At 41.5% G+C, this 18,430-nt stretch overlaps 1 pseudogene; it reads right to left on the bottom strand.

Annotated features, from left to right (window-relative positions):
• Positions 1–13,114: 13,114 nt before the first annotated feature.
• On the bottom strand, positions 13,115–15,961 carry LOC115101888 (ceramide synthase-like; annotated as a pseudogene).
• Between the last annotated feature and the right edge of the window lie 2,469 nt (positions 15,962–18,430).

Genomic DNA, 18,430 nt, shown 5'->3' with positions numbered 1-18,430 from the left:
ACCTATCTCTCTGATTTGGTCCTGCCGTACATACCTACACGTACGCTACGGTCACAAGACGCAGGCCTCCTAATTGTCCCTAGAATTTCTAAGCAAACAGCTGGAGGCAGGGCTTTCTCCTATAGAGCTCCATTTTTATGGAACGGTCTGCCTACCCATGTCAGAGACGCAAACTCGGTCTCAACCTTTAAGTCTTTACTGAAGACTCATCTCTTCAGTGGGTCATATGATTGAGTGTAGTCTGGCCCAGGAGTGGGAAGGTGAACGGAAAGGCTCTGGAGCAACGAACCGCCCTTGCTGTCTCTGCCTGGCCGGTTCCCCTCTTTCCACTGGGATTCTCTGCCTCTAACCCTGTTACGGGGCTGAGTCACTGGCTTACTGGGGCTCTCTCATGCCGTCCCTGGGGGGTGCGTCACCTGGGTGGGTTGATTCACTGTTGTGGTCAGCCTGTCTGGGTTGGCGCCCCCCTTGGGTTGTGCCGTGGCGGAGATCTTTGTGGGCTATACTCGGCCTTGTCTCAGGATGGTAAGTTGGTGGTTGAAGATATCCCTCTAGTGGTGTGGGGGCTGTGCTTTGGCAAAGTGGGTGGGGTTATATCCTTCCTGTTTGGCCCTGTCCGGGGGTGTCCTCGGATGGGGCCACAGTGTCTCCTGACCCCTCCTGTCTCAGCCTCCAGTATTTATGCTGCAGTAGTTTATGTGTCGGGGGGCTGGGGTCAGTTTGTTATATCTGGAGTACTTCTCCTGTCCTATTCGGTGTCCTGTGTGAATCTAAGTGTGTGTTCTCTAATTCTCTCCTTCTCTCTTTCCTTCTCTCTCTCGTAGGACCTGAGCCCTAGGACCATGCCCCAGGACCACCTGACATGATGACTCCTTGCTGTCCCCAGTCCACCTGGCCATGCTGCTGTTCCAGTTTCAACTGACCTGAGCCCTAGGACCATGCCCCAGGACTACCTGACATGATGACTCCTTGCTGTCCCCAGTCCACCTGGGCATGCTGCTGTTCCAGTTTCAACTTCCACCTGACTGTGCTGCTGCTCCAGTTTCAACTGTTCTGCCATATTATTATTCGACCATGCTGGTCATTTATGAACATTTGAACATCTTGGCCATGTTCTGTTATAATCTCCACCCGGCACAGCCAGAAGAGGACTGGCCACCCCACATAGCCTGGTTCCTCTCTAGGTTTCTTCCTAGGTTTTGGCCTTTCTAGGGAGTTTTTCCTAGCCACCGTGCTTCTACACCTGCATTGCTTGCTGTTTGGGGTTTTAGGCTGGGTTTCTGTACAGCACTTTGAGATATCAGCTGATGTACGAAGGGCTATATAAATACATTTGATTTGATTTGATTTGATTTATTGGGGAGAAAAAAAGGGGCAAAAAAAATAATAATAATAAAAAGACAGTACTGTGCAGCCGTCTTCATCGACCTGGCCAAGGACGCATCGGCAGACTCAATAGCCTTGGTTTCTCAAATGACTGATATAGTTCAGTGTGTCAAATCGGAGGGCCTGTTGTCCAGACCTCTGGCAGTCTCTATGGGGGTGCCGCAGGGTTCAATTCTAAGGGCTGACTCTTTTCTCTGTATATATCAATGATGTCGCTCTTGCTGCTGGTGATTCTCTGATCCACCTCTATGCAAACGACAACATTCTGTATACATCTGGCCCTTGTTTGGACACTGTGTTAACAAACCTCCAAACGAGCTTCAATGCCATGCAACACTCCTTCCGTGGCCTCCAACTAAAACTAAATGCATGCTCTTCAACTGATTACTGCCCGCACCCGCCCGACTAGCATCACTACTCTGGTTCTGACTTAGAATATGTGGACAACTACAAATACCTAGGTGTCTGGTTAGACTGTAAATTCTCCTTCCACACATTAAGCATCTCCAATCCAAAATTAATTATAGAATCGGGTTCCTATTTCGCAACAAAGCCTCCTTCTCTGATGCTGCCAAACATACTCTCGTAAAACTATCCTACCGATCCTTGACTTCGGCGATGTGATTTACAAAATAGCCTCTAACACTCTACTCAGCAAACTTGATGTAGTCTATCACAGTGCTATCCATTTTGGCACCAAAGCTCCATATACTACCCACCACTGCGACCTGTATGCTCTCGTTGGCTGGCCCTCGCTACATATTCATCACAAAACGCCCTGGATCCAGGTCATCTATAAGTCTTTGCTAGGTAAAGCCCTGCCTTATCTCAGCTCACTGGTCACCATAGCAACACCCACCCGTAGCACGCGTTCCAGCAGGTATATTTCACTGGTCATCCTCAAAGCCAACACCGAATTTGGCTGCCTTTCCTTCCAGTTCTCTGCTGCCAATGACTGGAACAAATTGCAAAAATCACTAAAGCTGGAGACTTATATCTCCCTCTCTAACTTTAAGCATCAGCTGTCAGAGCAGCTTACCGGTCACTTACCGAGCCCATCTGTAAATATCACACCCAACTACCTCATCCTCATATCCTCCCTAATCTTCTACATTCGCACACACTGTACATAGATTTTTCTATTGTGTTATGGACTGTGCATTTGTTTATGTGTAACTCTGTGTTGTTGTTGTTGTTTTTGTCTCACTGCTTTGCTTTTTCTTGACCAGGTCACAGTTGTAAATTAGAACTTTTCTCAACTGGCCTACCTGGTTAAATAAAATCAAATAAACTGGAATCAGGGCACCCACTCCGACAAGTTTAATTGACCCACATTCCCACACGGTGACATGATATCATTGACGTGAAGTGCAAATGAGCGATAGAAAACCAATCACGCAAATGTCCCCATTCCCATGTCGCCTATGCCTAAATCCGCCACTGCAATGGATATTACAACCCTGAGCCCCGGCCTGCTCTGCTCTTGCTGATCAAAAAATAATTTGTGTGCTGCCTAAACAATGGTTGTGCTGTGTCGGGCTATGGTGGCTGTTCAGGAGAGTCAAAGGTTTATCCCGAAAATAATGTTTGATTAGGCCAGTCCCAAAAATGCATCTTGCTCGTGGACTAGCCTATAGCCTATGTTCTGTTCCGTTTGAGAAGTAGAGCGTGAAGATGAGAATAAGGACTGGAGGTCAACTTGGATAGCTTGTTACTACTATAATTGATTTGATTAAAACAATATGTTTCTTGCCCATGATCTCTTTATCAGAGTTATTGACCTCACAATAAGCCAGGTTGGAGTCATTTACATTGTGGTGCTAAAACTTCAAGCAGCAGCCGTGGCACAATGAATCGGAAATGGACAGCTCATGGTTCTGAAAGTAAATAAATTCGAGTAGGCATAATTAATTTCAACCATCTTCATTTTAATTAGACTTTATTAACAACAAGAGAGCTTTGTGTTGGAGCCTATTTCTTCCTTTTTAAGAAATAAGAGTTAGTCTTACCTGTTTGACTGACAAAATTAGGCTTTAGGCAGCAATATCCATAGATTTATCGGTCAATACCTCCACCCACCACGCACTCTTTAAATAGCCTACCTCCGTGTCAGTGAAGGGCTGTTAAGTTAAAACCAAAACTCAAAATTGGGGAGGGTATGAGAGGTTGTGCCATAGGCCTACCTTTTATTAAAGAAAAATGGCAAAACCACAGGCCTACCCCTTGTTATCTTAAGATTTTGAAGAAAATGAAACAGATCCGATGATATAATGTGAACTGTAACAGCGCTTTGGTCCGTGATGCTTTATGCTACAAACAAGCTGTAACATACCCGAGAAAGGCGTGACTCCAACACATATGGGGATATCATTGTTTCGTTTCTTTGACATTCAGAGACTGACTTTGCTTGGGAAGTAATCTAATTGTGTCACTATCAATAGATTCATGTATTCACTTCCTGTACAATATGTTTAAACCCAGACAGCTTTTAGGGAAACACTTGTGACCTTCTCTCGCTGGGTTAAGCCACAGAAGAAGAGTAGCCAGCAGTGAAACCTTACATTTTTCTCCATCAGTAAACCTAATCTGTCTGGGGTGGAAAGGTAGGCCTAACTTTTGAAGGTACAATTCTCAGATTCCTAATGACATCTCTTAATTATTTGCAAACAGGGACCGTTTCCTTGCAAACAAGACACACTGATTTGGCATTGAAGAAATATGATAAGATGAACACAGGCCTATCTCTCTGTCATTCTTAGCCTGTAATATTTTGCAAATACGATGATGGATTCATTGAATGCTTTTACTATAAAGTAGATCTTTCCACCCCTATTATTGTCCATGGTGGTCTGCGAACCCACAACCTTCTAGACCGCAGCCCTGTAAGTTATCAAAATTCCTGCGTTGCCATATAATGCATACAGGATGAAGAACATTTAGTAAAACTGCATATCTAAGGCTCTGGTCTGTCCAAGAAGTGAGGGTAAACGGTAGACATGTTCTCTGCTATCCACTTTGTTTTTATTTTGGGTATAGGGGAGGGTCACTTGTTTTTAATTTTTATTTTGGGTATAGGGGAGGGTCACTTGTTTTTAATTTTTATTTTGGGTATAGGGGAGGGTCACTTGGTTTTTATTTTTATTTTGGGTATAGGGGAGGGTCACTTGTTTTTTTTTCAAGTGTTCAGGGAAGGTTTAGGTAAGATAGACTGTATTTTGCTGAAGGGGGGGCCATCCATTTTCATTTCAGAGAGGTTCGATTTTCTTCATCTAACCCTTATTGTAAATAACAAAGTATTTACACCCCTAGACTTTTTCCACGTTTGGTTGTATTACAGTCTGAATTAAAAATTTATACAATTTAGATTTTGTGTCAATGGACTACACACAACACCCAATAATGTCAAAGTGGAATTATGTTTTTAGAAATGTTTAACAATGTATTACAAATGGAAAGCTGAAATGTCTTAAGTCAGTAAGTATTCAACCTCTTTGTTATGGCATGCCTAAATAAATACAGGAGTAAAAATTTGCTTAACAAGTCAGAGAATACATTGCATGGACTAACTCTGTGTACAATAAGAAGAATGATGACTACCCCATATCTTTACCCCACACATACAATTAGCTGTAAGGTCCCTCAATCGAGCAGTGAATTTCAAGCACAGATCGACAAAGACCAGGGATGTTTTCCAATGCCTTGCCACGAAGGGCACCTATTGGTAGATAAATAAATAAAAAAGCAGACATTGAATATTCTTTTGAGCATGGGGGGGTTAGTAATTACACTTTGGATGGTGTATGAACACACCCAGTCAATACAAAGGTACAGGTGTCCTTCCTACTGTAACTCCTTTGACACAGAGTGAAAAAAAAGCTTAGGAATTTCACAATGAGGCCAATGGGGATTTTAAAGCAGTTACAAAGTCAAATAGCTGTGATAGGAGAAAACTGAGCATGGATCAACAACATTGTAGTTACTCCACAATACTAACCTAAATGACAGAGTGAAATTGTGACAAAGAAATTAACTTTGTATGTCCTGAATACAAAGCATTATGTTTGGGGCAAACTGGGATCTTTCAGCTCATGAAATATAGAAGGGACCAACACGTTACATGTTGCGTTTATAGTTTTGTTCAGTGGATATATAATGTCTCTGGGTGCAACATAAGACCAAACAATGACAAAGGTTTGAGTGAGAGGTCTAACTGTTGTCTCCAAATGGCCACACACCTCTCCAAAGTGTGCTCAGTTCCTAAGTCATTTTAATTCACTTTTATGACTCTCCTAGCTGTTATTTTTGTTTTGAACACAGCCCTGCATCCCCAACATAACAAAATGACTGTTGTTGTTTACACAATCAAATCAATATTTGTCACATGCACCAAATTCAACATGAAATGCTTACTTACAAGCCCTTAACCAACAATGCAGTTTTAAGAAAAATAAGAGTTAAGAAAAAATATTTACTAAAGTAAATTTTACTTTAGTAAATGTATTTATTTACTAAATAAACTAAAGTAAGAAATAAAAAAGCAACAATAAAATAACAATAACGAGGCTATACACAGGGGTTACCGATACAGGTTAGTCGAAGTAATATGTACATGTCGGTAGGGGTAAAGTGACTATGCATAGATCATTTGATTTGATTTGGATCTCTTTTAGTCCCCATTTGGAGTAATCTTCCAAGAGTCTTTAAACATTAAAATACAATTTATAATACGAACATATTTTCACATATAACACACTATTACAAACATACATAATATACTAACACAATGACCCAATAAATACTCCATCTAAAACATATGGATTCTTCATCTACTATAGTCCCACAACATTTCTATGTATTATATTTAAATTGTTTTAAAATAATGTTTACATTTATATATTGAAAGGTTTCTAGTTTGCTCAGTTAATTTATTCCATTTCTTTATTGCTCTAAATCGAAATGTTCTTTTGCCTATTTCTCTTTTCTGTCTGGATAACGCATAGATGGCGGACAATCTATTCCTAGTATTTACGGAATGTCTGTCTCTTACCAACTGAATACCGTTGTGAATAGAACTTGGCCGTTTTAAATGATTATATTATGAAATAAAATAAATGTTTTTTTCAATTATCCTGTCGACTGATGACCAACCAAAAACACTGCGCATGACTGCAACAGAAGAACCATATCTCCACCTTAAAACAATCCTTGCTGCTTTGTGCATTCTGCAGCCTCCTAACTTCTTTTAATGATGCATTTCCCCAGACCACAGAACATTAGTTCACCTGACTCTCAGTTAATGCTTGTGTTATTTGCTGAATAATTTTCCCTGGTAAATATTTAGCTATCCTTCTGATTATGCATGCTGTTTTAATATTTATTTTTACATAGATTAGTAATTTGAGACGACCATGATAAGCAGTTGTCTAGTTGCACTCCCAATAGTTTGGTTTCTGCCACTTCTTCAATTTGTACTCCTCCCATACTTAATTGTATCCCATGCTGTTTTGGCCTTTCCGTAGTTGAACAGACCAACATAACTTTGGTTTTCTTGATGTTTAAACAAGTTGTTTTTGGCAAACCCACTCCCTGATATTCTCCAAATCTCTTTGTAAAGCTTGCTGTACCTGTTTAACCGATTGTCTTGCTGCATAAATTGTAGTATCATCTGCAAATATAGTAGCTTGAGTTTCAGCTAAGGCACAGGGAAGATCGTTGGTATATATTAAATAAAGAAGTGGCCCAAGGCAGCTGTCCTGTGGTATTCCACAGTTGAACACATGAGGGGAAGAAAATGAACCATTGATATAGGTGGACTGTTTCCTGTCAGTTAGATATGACTGTACCCAATTCAATGCTACCTCCTTAAAACCATAATGCATTCATTTTATCTAAATTATTTCATGATCCACTAAATCAAATGCTGCACTGAAATCTAAAAATAGTACACCCACAAACTTGCCATTATCCATAGCATTGAGCCATTGGTCAGTCATGTCAACCAATGCAATGGTACTGGAATGGTTTTTACGATAAGCATGCTGATTGGCTGTAATCAGATCATTATTTTCCATGTACTCCCATATTTGTCTACTCACAATACCCTCTAATATCTTACTGAGTGTAGGGAGTAGACTAATTGGTTGACTATTGGCAGGAGTAATGGGTTCTATGCTGTCTTTCGGAATAGGACACAGTTTCGCATGCTTCCATACATTTGCAAACATCCCCTTTTCCATTGACCAATTACATATATATTTCAGTGGAATTGCAATCTGGGGAGCAGCACAGCGAAGCAAATTCTTTTCCATAAGACCATAACCTGTAGATTTACCATCAGGTAATGACTTCAATAGTGTAACGGTTTTCCTGTGGTGAAGGAGAAGCGGACCAAAATGCAGCGTGGTGGTTATTCATGTTCTTTAATAAAGGAACTAGACATGAAATAACTAACAAAACAATAAATGTGCAAAAACCTAAACAGTCCTATCTGGTGCAAACACAGAGACAGGAACAATCACCCACAAACACACAGTGAAACCCAGGCTACCTAAGTATGATTCTGAATCAGAGATAACTAATGACACCTGCCTCTGATTGAGAACCATACTAGGCCGAAACATAGAAATACCCAAAACCTAGAATAAACAAACATAGACTGCCCACCCAACTCACGCCCTGACCATACTAAATAAATACAAAACAAAGGAAATAAAGGTCAGAACGTGACAAATAGGTTTAACACCTCCTCCACTGACACTGTTTGCAGACTAAAAGAGCAGATCTTGTTGCTCATAATATGATCATTAATCCATTGGACAATAGCTTGTTTGGAAGAATGTATGTTTACATTGTTGCTCAGTAATTTAATTTTCTTTATAAAAGAATCTGCAAAATGATTGGCAATATCAACTGGTTCTGTTATTATTCTCCCGTCAACCTCCACACTAGATGGGCATGATGAGATAGATGTACCAAGTAAGCCCTTAACTGTGTTCCATACCTTTTTACAATCATTTTTACAATCAATAAACACATCGTTGTAAAATAACTTTTTTCCCTTTCGATTCAATTTAACTGCATAATTAGGTAATGTTCTATAATTCTGTTAATCAATTTCTAATTTTGACTTGGCTGCTAAGACTTTTGCCATATTTCTTTGAGAAAAAGCCTCACCCAGTTCATCATCAATCCATGGAAATGGACGGGCACCAACTGTACTCTTTCTTATAGGGGCATGATGGTCCATTACCTCAGTGAGCAAATCAATAAAACATTCTGTAGCATGATTTAAATCATCCTCTAGATAAATCAGCAGCCAAATAATTTAGAAATGGCTCATGATAAAATGTTTTAAAATGTCTTTTGACCACAATCCTAGGGGTTTCTTTGGAACCTTGGTGTTCATGGTTATGGTCACAATATTATGGTCTGTCCAGCCCACTGGCATTGATCTGGCTTTTAAGCATTGCAATGGTACATGTATATTACAGAAAATCAGATCAATGCATGTGTCTGAACGATGACCCAACTTGATTGAAGATCTAGTAGTATCATTAACCATTTGTTTCAAACCACAGTTCTTGGCATATCTCATCAATTTTGTTCTATTCAAATTATTGTGATCCTTCCAATTCATATTAACATCACCCAAGATAAATACATCTCTGTTGCTATCTGTGGCCTGGTCAAACCCAGTACATAAGTCATCCAGATAACAGATAATAGGTAATAAACAGTGAGAAGCAGCATCGTAAAAAAAAAGGAGGGGGTCAATGCAAATAGTCTGGGCAGCCATTTGATTATCTGTTCAGCAGTCTTATGGCTTGGGGGTAGAAGCTATTCAGAAGCCTTTTGGACCTAGACTTGGGTGGCTGGAGTCTTTAGCAATTTTTAGGGCCTTCCTCTGACACCGCCTGGTATAGAGGTCCTGGATGGCAGGAAGCTTGGCCCCCGTGATGTACTGGGCAGCACACACTACCCTCTGTAGCACCTTGCGGTCGAAGGCCAGGCAGTTGCCCTACCAGGCGGTGATGCAACCAGTGCTTTTTTACGATCTGAGGACCATGCCAGATATTTTCAGTCTCCTAAGGGCGAATAGGCGTTGTTGTGCCCTCTTCACGATTGTCTTGGTGTGTTTGGCCATAAATATAATGGACCAATCCAAAACTGGTCCACTATAAATCGCAATCTGTGTCAGGTGGGCATCATTTGCAAGTGTATTCTATTGCCAACATGACTATCTAAGTTATAAAATATGGTCTTGGGCTTTCACAAGGCACATCAGAGAAACCAAAGGTCATTTTGATGCACATAGGATGGAGTCATAGATGGAGTCAGTTCTGGCTAATTTCCTTCACATTATGGCAAACAGGATCATTCTGTTCAGGACAACCCAGGGTATGATGCCATGTCATCCTTGTAACTGTACATTAAACATAGCGATCATAGTCGTCCAAACTGTAAATGACATGAGTTTTATAATATGGAAAGGTGAAGTGCCCATTTTGACTCACGGGTTTGTGGTTTTCTTGTATGGCATCAGAGGTATTTATTATAATCCTCAACGTCTCATCTTTCAGATGGACATCGAGTCCTCTTGATTTACAGCGTGTCCCTCACTCGGACAAAAAAAGATTAGCAAGAGTAGGCTTTGCCAACATTTGAGGTGTCACATTGTTGTGGTAGTGTAGCTTCTGGACTGTGTGTGCGCATGTGCATGTGTGTGGTGCATGTGCGTGTGAATAAGTGAGGGAAAAGTCTTCAGAGAGAGAGTCTGTATTTGGCTACCATCACCATCTCAGCTCTGGTCAGGTTTTTTTGTATATTTTTTAAAACTTTTTGACGACTCAGCCCTCTTAGATCACTGCTCATGCCCTGTGGAACCGTTAAGAACTCAGTTGAACTCCAACCCAAGACATGAATGGTTCTTTGTTAGTCCGAGTGGTCCCCCACACTTCATCTATTACGCATACAAGCCGTCTGTCACCAATAAATCAATGACTTAACAAGAGGACACAAAGACTATATGGACTTTTTTTTTTAAATGGTCCGTAACGGTATTCCAGAAATCAAACTGGTTCATATTCTGGAAATGACCCACAAGCTGAGTAGGAATGTACTTTTTATGTTTGTTTAGTTCATAAACTCCTTTAGTATGCTTCCTTAGTAGGGGATTATACAAACATGATTTTGATACATTTAACATTTCCTAGAATGCGGAACTAAGGCACAACAATTGCTCCATAGAAAAGTACTGTACTTTTATTAAATAAAGGTTAAAACCATGTTCTGGTCCGAAAACGTGTCAGCATGAAATGTAATTTGGTACCCTGGACCTTTTTCATATTCACTTCTGTCGTGTCCAGGGACTGTGTACCCATTCTGGGGTTTATTAAATCTTCATGCACAGCCCCATGTCGCAAGGATCTGTACACAAGTCTTGGAAGCTGAAAATGTCCCAGTTCCTTCATGGCCTGCATACTCACCAGTCATGTCACCCATTGAGCATGTTTGGGATGCTCTGGCAACGTGTACGACAGTGTTTTCCAGTTCCCCCCAATATCCAGGGACAATATTCCACAGGCCACAATCAAATCAAATCAAATCAAATGTATTTATATAGCCCTTCTTACATCAGCTGATATATCAAAGTGCTGTACAGAAACCCAGCCTATAACCCAAAACAGCAAGCAATGCAGGTGTAGAAGCATTCAAAAGCCTGATCAACTCTATGCGAAGGAGATGTGTCACACTGCATGAGGCAAATGGTAGTTACACCAGATACTGACTGGTTTTCTGATCCATATACTACATGCCTAAAAGTATGTGGACACCTGCTCGACGAACATCTCAATCCAAAATCATGGGCATTAAAATGGAGTTGATCCCCGTTTTGCTGTTCTAACAGCCTCCATTCTTCCACTAGATGTTGGAACATTGCTGGGGGACTTGCTTCCATTCAGTCACAAGAGCATTAGTGAGGTCGGCCACTGATGTTGGGCGATTAGGCCTGGCTCGCCCAATTCATCCCAACGTTGTTTGATGGGGTTGAGGTCAGGGCTCTGTGCAGGCCAGTGAAGTTCTTCCATACCAATCTCGACAAACCATTTCTGTATAGACCTACCTTTGTGCACGGGTGTATTGTCATGCTGAAAAGAGCAAAGGGCCTTCCCCAAAATGTTGCCAAAAAGTTAGAAGCACAAAATTGTCATTGTTTGCTGTAGTGTTACGATTTCCCTTCACTGGAATAAGAGGTTTAGCCCAAACCATGAAAAACAGCCCCAGACCATTCGGATAAACCAAACCCAGATTAATCCGTTGGACTGCCAGATGGTGAAGCGTGATTCATCACTCCAGAGAACGCATTTCCAGTGGTGGCGAGCTTACACCATTCCAGCCGACGCTTGACATTGTGCAAGGTGATCTTAGGCTTGTGTGCGGCTGCTCGGCCATGGAAAAAACACATTTCATGAAGATTCTGACGAACAATTATTGTTCTGACGTTGCTTCCGGAGGCAGATTGGAAGTGTTGCATCTGATGACAGACAATTTTTACGAGCTATGCGCTTCAGCACTCGGCAGTCACATTCTGTGAGCTTGTGTGGCCTACCACTTCGCGACTGAGCCGTTGTTGCTCATAGACGTTTACATTTCACAATAACAGCACAAAAACAGAAATTGAACTGACTTGTTGGAAAGGTGGCATCCTATGACGGTGCCACATTGAAAGTCACTCAGCTCTTCAGTAAGGCCATTCTGCTGCCAATATTTGTCTGTGGAGATTGCATGGCTGTGTGCTCGATTTTATATACCTGTCAGCAACGGGTGTAGCTGAATGTTGGTATGGGGTGTAGCTGAATGGTATGTTGCCATACCATTCAGCTACACCCCTGGTTGCATCATCGCCTGGTATGGCAACTGCTCGGCATCTGACCGCAAGGCGCTACAGAGGGTAGTGCGTACTACCCAGTACATCACTGGGTACATATACTAGGCAGTGTCAGAGGAAGGCCCTAAACATTTCCAAAGACTCCAGCCACCCTAGTCATGGACTGTTCTCTCTGCTACCACAAGGGCAAGTGGTACCGGAGCGCCAAGTCTAGGTCCAAAAGACTTCTGAACAGCTTCTACCCCCAAGCCATTAGACTGCTGAAGACAGCAAATCAAATGTCCCCCCCCCTAACCTGTACCCCCGCACATTGACTCGGTCCCGGTATCATCTGTATATAGCCTCGTTATTGTTATGTAAATGTCTTGTGTTACTTTTTTTAAACTTTAGTTTATTTATTAAATATTTATTAACTCTATTTCTTGAGCTGCATTGTTGGTTAAGCGCTCGTAAGTAAGCATTTCACGGTGAGGTCTACACCTGTTGTATTCAGCGCATGTGACAAATAACATTTGATTTGAAGCGGTGTCCACATACATTTGTATATATAGTGTATCTGTGACGAAAAGATGCATGTTTGTATTCCCAGTCGTGAAATCCATAGATTAGGGCCTAATGAATTTATTTCAATTGACTGATTCTCTTATATGAACTGTAACTCAGTAAAATCTATGACATTGTTGCATGTTGTGTTTATATTTTTGTTCAGTGTAGTTGACTAAAATGGCCTAAAATGTTTTCATCATTTTGACAATAACTAGACTAAGTGATTATTCAAATGACAAAAATGTGACTTAATCATATTCAAGACTAGACTAAATCTAAAACAGAGTGCCAAAATTAACACTGCAGCATTGTAGCCCCATTCACTTTGTCCAGGGGAGTGTGTTGCTGTTTGTAGTGGTTAAGGATCTTTCCCAGACAGACCGACGGTGTGCTGAGTTCAGCCCGTAACATGACACCCTGAAAGTAATCCCCCTTGCCCTGTCGCCAGAACACAGAGATGGGGAAGCACACAGTGACCATGACTACGTGCTGGAGCACAATGAGGAACTTGCGTCGCAGGCCAGGGCCGCACCCAGGCGTTTGGCGCCGCTGTCTGCTTTGTGATCCTTGACCCGTTGCTTGTACCAGTAGCTCATGACCATAGCATAGATTTCATACACAAAGTAGGGCATGGCAAAGAGGATGTAGGTGCTGGTCAGCCAATACTGATCCTTGATGATGTCTTCACAGGAGGAGGCAGTGATGTAACCAGTTGAGGAGGCCATGATCACCTGAACGGAGAACACCAACCCGGTTGACACTGACCACATCCCCTTTGCTCCACCTTAGTGCAGGGATGTATTTGAGGCATTTCTTGGAGAGCATGAACAGGCCTGGGAAGAAGACAGACCCGGCAGCCAGGGTGGTCAGGTCGGGTCAGCGCCTATTGAAACTCATGTCCCGGAGAAAGCAATTAGCGAAGTCCCAGGAGTGCCTGCTTGGATGATGTATGTCTCTCTCTCTGTCTCTTCACTTCCAACAGTGACCTAGTATCTATGTGTTAACTATCTAAGTGTTAACAGAGTGGGCAGTGCCATTGTCTGTCCTCTATAGTTTACGACAGCCCTCTTTTGACCTGCCTCTGCTTCACCGCTGACTTTATGATAGGCGGGAGCAAATTGTTAGGTTCTGCACCAGAGTCCATCTCTGAAGTTGAAGAGACACAGATGCTACTCTCCTCAGTGGCCTGTATTTGCATGTTTGTGCTTGCTGACTGCTAGCACTGGCACCTGACTCCTTTGTGTCGGCTGTTTTCAATGTTTGCTGAGAACTTTTGGGGTTAGCATTGTATTCAGAGGCAATATTGGGAGGGCATGTTTTCCGTATACTGCTTGTTCCGTGCATACGACTGGAATTGGTTTGTTGAAAACTGCTGTTGTTTGTTTGCAGTCCTTTTTGGCACACCACATGGCCTAAAAACAAACAAAAAACACACGTGTATGGGGGATTCTACAGAAGTTTTGCAAATTGCAGGTTACACATTTATAAAAACAGTTAAGTCTTCAAATTTAGGATTTTTTTTTTTACATCATTATATCTGTAATTCAGCCCAAGGCAATAACAAACATATTGTTAAATGAATATTGTACAATGTACAAGTACATAGTACAACTCAATGTTTATACACCTATTTCTATTGAGAGGTGGCTGTCCCAAACCCTCCAAAACTTCATGATTGAAAATAAAGCAATTCATGATTTTTGTGATTTTTAACACTATTATTTCAATAGAACATCTAGAGTTGTTATATTATTACATTGGAAGAAACTGATCTAATTAGTGATTTTATTTACTTTTAAACATCTTTCTCAAAAAAATGCTGTCCCACCTTTTGATGTCGATACCAAAATACACACATTAAAAGACTGTAGAATGAATGTGCCTTAAGCCACACCCCTACAAATATCACCAGGTGATGGGATTGCACCCCTCTCCAGCATGACCACATGGTGAGTAGTCTGCAAACATTTTGGAGAAAATGAGCGAGCAAGTTGGTAAAATAACAACACATTTTTTTTAAGAAGATTCAATACTAAAATCTAATGTGTCAAGAAATATGTAAAGTAAAGTTTTGGGACTAAAACTGGAATGTATATCTGTCCAAATGAAAGATAGCCAGCCATATGTTAGCTATGGGGATTCTTTAGTCCAAAGAATCCCCATAGTCCAAAATAAGTAAAAATTGTCCAAACCGAAATGGTCATAACTGAAACAATTGACACCATAGAGATATATAGAGGCCTATTAGGGCGTCTGTGACAGCACGGGCAACGCCAATGAGGCTATCTTTATTTTAAAGTTGCACGCGCCATGCTCTACCGACTGGGCTACAGAGGACCTCCATGTGGGTAGTAGACAAGTGCACATTGAGATGCATAGCCAGCAGGAGTCTCCAACCCTATAAGAGCCCAAACATTGACATCTATTTGGTCAAAACATAAATCAAATCAAATGTATTTGTCGCATACACTGTTTACAGCAGGTACAAAGGTTCAGCTGAATGCTTATGTGCCATCTCCCTCAACAATGTAGTAGGGCCTCTGAGTGGCACAGTGGTCTAAGGCAGCTGTCCTCAACAAGACCAGACGGAATATCGATTAGGCCTATAACTTTAGTATAGACACTTTTTCATAACATTTTAGTTTGTGACATTCTTATGTCCAGTCTACTCCGTAATTTTGTTTATTTTACCGTCGTTGCGGAAAAGCCCGGTTCGCAGGGATAGGGATGTTGAAAAAGCAACGTTTTCAGTGCTTTTGTGGCTAGCTATCTCAGGATATTCAGCCTTGATTTTAATCCAAAAGGTCGGCAGAGATGAAGTTCTCAAACATACTTTTAAGGTCACCGTCATTTGCTATCTCAAGGTGTCGATCTTCTTTCATTCACAAATGGCTCGTGGATCCATTCCTTCACACTTTGTGGGTCTTTGGCGGTTGGGAAGTAAAGCTCGAACTCTGTTGACAGCGAAGCTAGGTGAAAGCGCAGCAGCTGGGAGAACGACGGCCCAGTCTCAGCCTCTCCCAAAATCGCCGCTAATGTTTGGAACATGTCAAATACGCCCCTGTCCACTCGCCGTCCCCACAATTCCAGTTTGGCTTTGAATGCAGCCACTTTATCTGCCAACTTAAAGACAGCTGTCATTCTCCCCTGAAGTGACAGAATGAGTTCGTTGAGCAGGTTGAATATGTCGCACAGGTAAGCGAGTTTTGCGACCCATTCCTCGTCATTGAAATGTTCTGCCAGTGGTGACTTTTTTTCATAACTCAAACACTCTGGCAAGCGATCTCCCCATCGATAGCCATCTGACTTCTGTGTATGAGAGAAGGCGTTTGTGCTCTGCGTCCATTTCCTCACAAAGCTTCCCAAACAGATGCGAGTTATGGGTGTGTGCTTTGATGTGATTGATAACTTTGATAGCATCATTCAATACTACGTTAAATTCAGGTGACATTTTTCAGCTAGCCAGCATTTCTCTGTGAATGACACAGTGCGTAGACTCACATTCAGGCGCAACCTCTTTAACCCGGATAGTGAAACCAGACAGCTGTCCTGTCATGGCAGCAGCCCCATCCGTGCGTACACCAACAAAGAATGACCAATCCAATTTTCCTGACATGTAATCATCCAAAGACTTGAATAGTCCTGCGGCCGTTGTGTTTGTCGGCAGGGAAGCGCACACAACATATCCGCATGCACATCATCCTGAAATATATATCGCACGTAAACCAGCAGTATTGCCTTGTCAACATCGGTAGATTTGTCAACCTGGATTGCATACCACAGTGACTCGTTAAGCCTCTTTAACAATTGTGCCTCAACGTCCTCTGCTAATTTCATCAATTCGCCTAGTGACGGTGGTAGCCGAAAGAGGAACCTGTGCTATCTTTTTATCGGCAGCCTCTCCTAAGAGTTCACGGCAAATGTCCTTAGCAGCAGGTAGAATCATCTCCTTGCCAACAGTGAAAGGCTTCTTGGCCTTAGCAATACGGCTAGCCACTAACTATGACACACACAGTGCAGCCACATTTGTTGATGCAGTGGCTTTCAAGACTTGCGTCTGTCCTTGTTCACGTTTTCTTTTGCTCAAAGAATTCAACAGGTCTGTCTTTAAGTGCACGGTGATTGGATTTGATATGCTGAAGCAGTTTTGAAGGCTTCATTGCCTCTAATGTTGGGGTTCGTTCCTTGTTCCTTGTCAATCATTGGCTCATTGGTGAAATTTGCATGCAGACTATCCTTAATTAAATCATTTAAAAACCTTTATTAATGCAATTGCAGACAGAAGTTGACAACAGGAACATACCACGCATGTTTCCGAGTAAGTTCTGCATCCCACCAAAGGACGCAGCTGATTTTATACATGTGATCAATCCCTAGTGGTATGATCACCTACGTCAATGTATCAAGATGTCAAAACCAGACAGTGGTTACTTCTCTTTATCTAGTTTCGGTCTGACTCAGACCTAGCCTGCAAGCACACTCTCGCAACAGCCAGGGCTTAACCGGAGTCGCCTCTTCACTGTTGACTTTGAGACTGCAGTTTTGCGGGTACTATTTAATAAAGCTGCCATTTGAGGACTTGTGAGGCGTCTGTTTCTCAAGTAGACACTCTAATGTACTTGTACTCTTGCTCAGTTGTGCACCGAGGCCTCCCACTTCTCTTTCTATTCTGGTTAGTGCCAGTTTGCGCTGTTCTGTGACGGGGGTGGTACACAGCGTTGTAGGAGATCTTCAGTTTCTTGGCAATTTTTCGGATGCAATTTCTCGCCTTCATTTCTCAGAACAAGAATAGACTGACGAATTTCATTAGAAAGTCCTTTGTTTCTGGCCATTTTGAGCCTGTAATCGAACCCACAAATACTGATGCTCCCGATACTCAACTCGTCTAAGAAGCCCAGTTTTATTGCTACTTTAATCAGAACAACAGTTTTCAGCTGTGTTAACATAATTGCAAAAGGGTTTTCTAATCAATTAGCTTTTTAAAATGATCAACTTGGATTAGCTAACAACTTACCATTGGAACACAGGAGTGATGGTTGCTGATAATGGGCCTCTACGCCTATGTAGATATTCCCCCAAAAATCTGCTGTTTCCTGCTACAATAGTCATTTACAAAATTAACAATGTCTACACTGTATTTCTGACCAAATTGATGTTATTTTAATGGACAAAAATGAGCTTTTCTTTAAAAAACAAGGACATTTCTAAGTGACCCCAAACTTTTTAATGGTAGTGTATGTTTTCAATATACTATCCAGATGAGAAGGTGATCACGGAACATCCATCAAATTCTAGAAAAATACCACTGTTCACTTAACAGCTGTAGCTCATTCACAGTAAAAGGTTCTGATTACAGATGTAATTCTGATTACAGATTTAAAATCTTTACAAAATAAGGAAGACTCGATATGCTGTACGTCTTCCTTAGGAAGTTGTGTAATTGCAGTTTGGATAAGAAGTGTTGATTTTCATATAACACCCATTTTCACAGAGGTTTTTTCTTGACTGATTACAATTTGATTGATGTGGTGCAATTGTATGTCATATCATGTGAAAGGCTGTTTCTCAACATTCAAAATATGTATCATGTTTTCATATGTGGTTTGACAC

The sequence above is a fragment of the Oncorhynchus nerka genome, linkage group LG20 (assembly GCF_034236695.1).
Source record: "Oncorhynchus nerka isolate Pitt River linkage group LG20, Oner_Uvic_2.0, whole genome shotgun sequence".
Taxonomy (NCBI): Eukaryota; Metazoa; Chordata; class Actinopteri; order Salmoniformes; family Salmonidae; genus Oncorhynchus; species Oncorhynchus nerka.
This window is presented reverse-complemented; position numbering and strand designations above follow the sequence as displayed.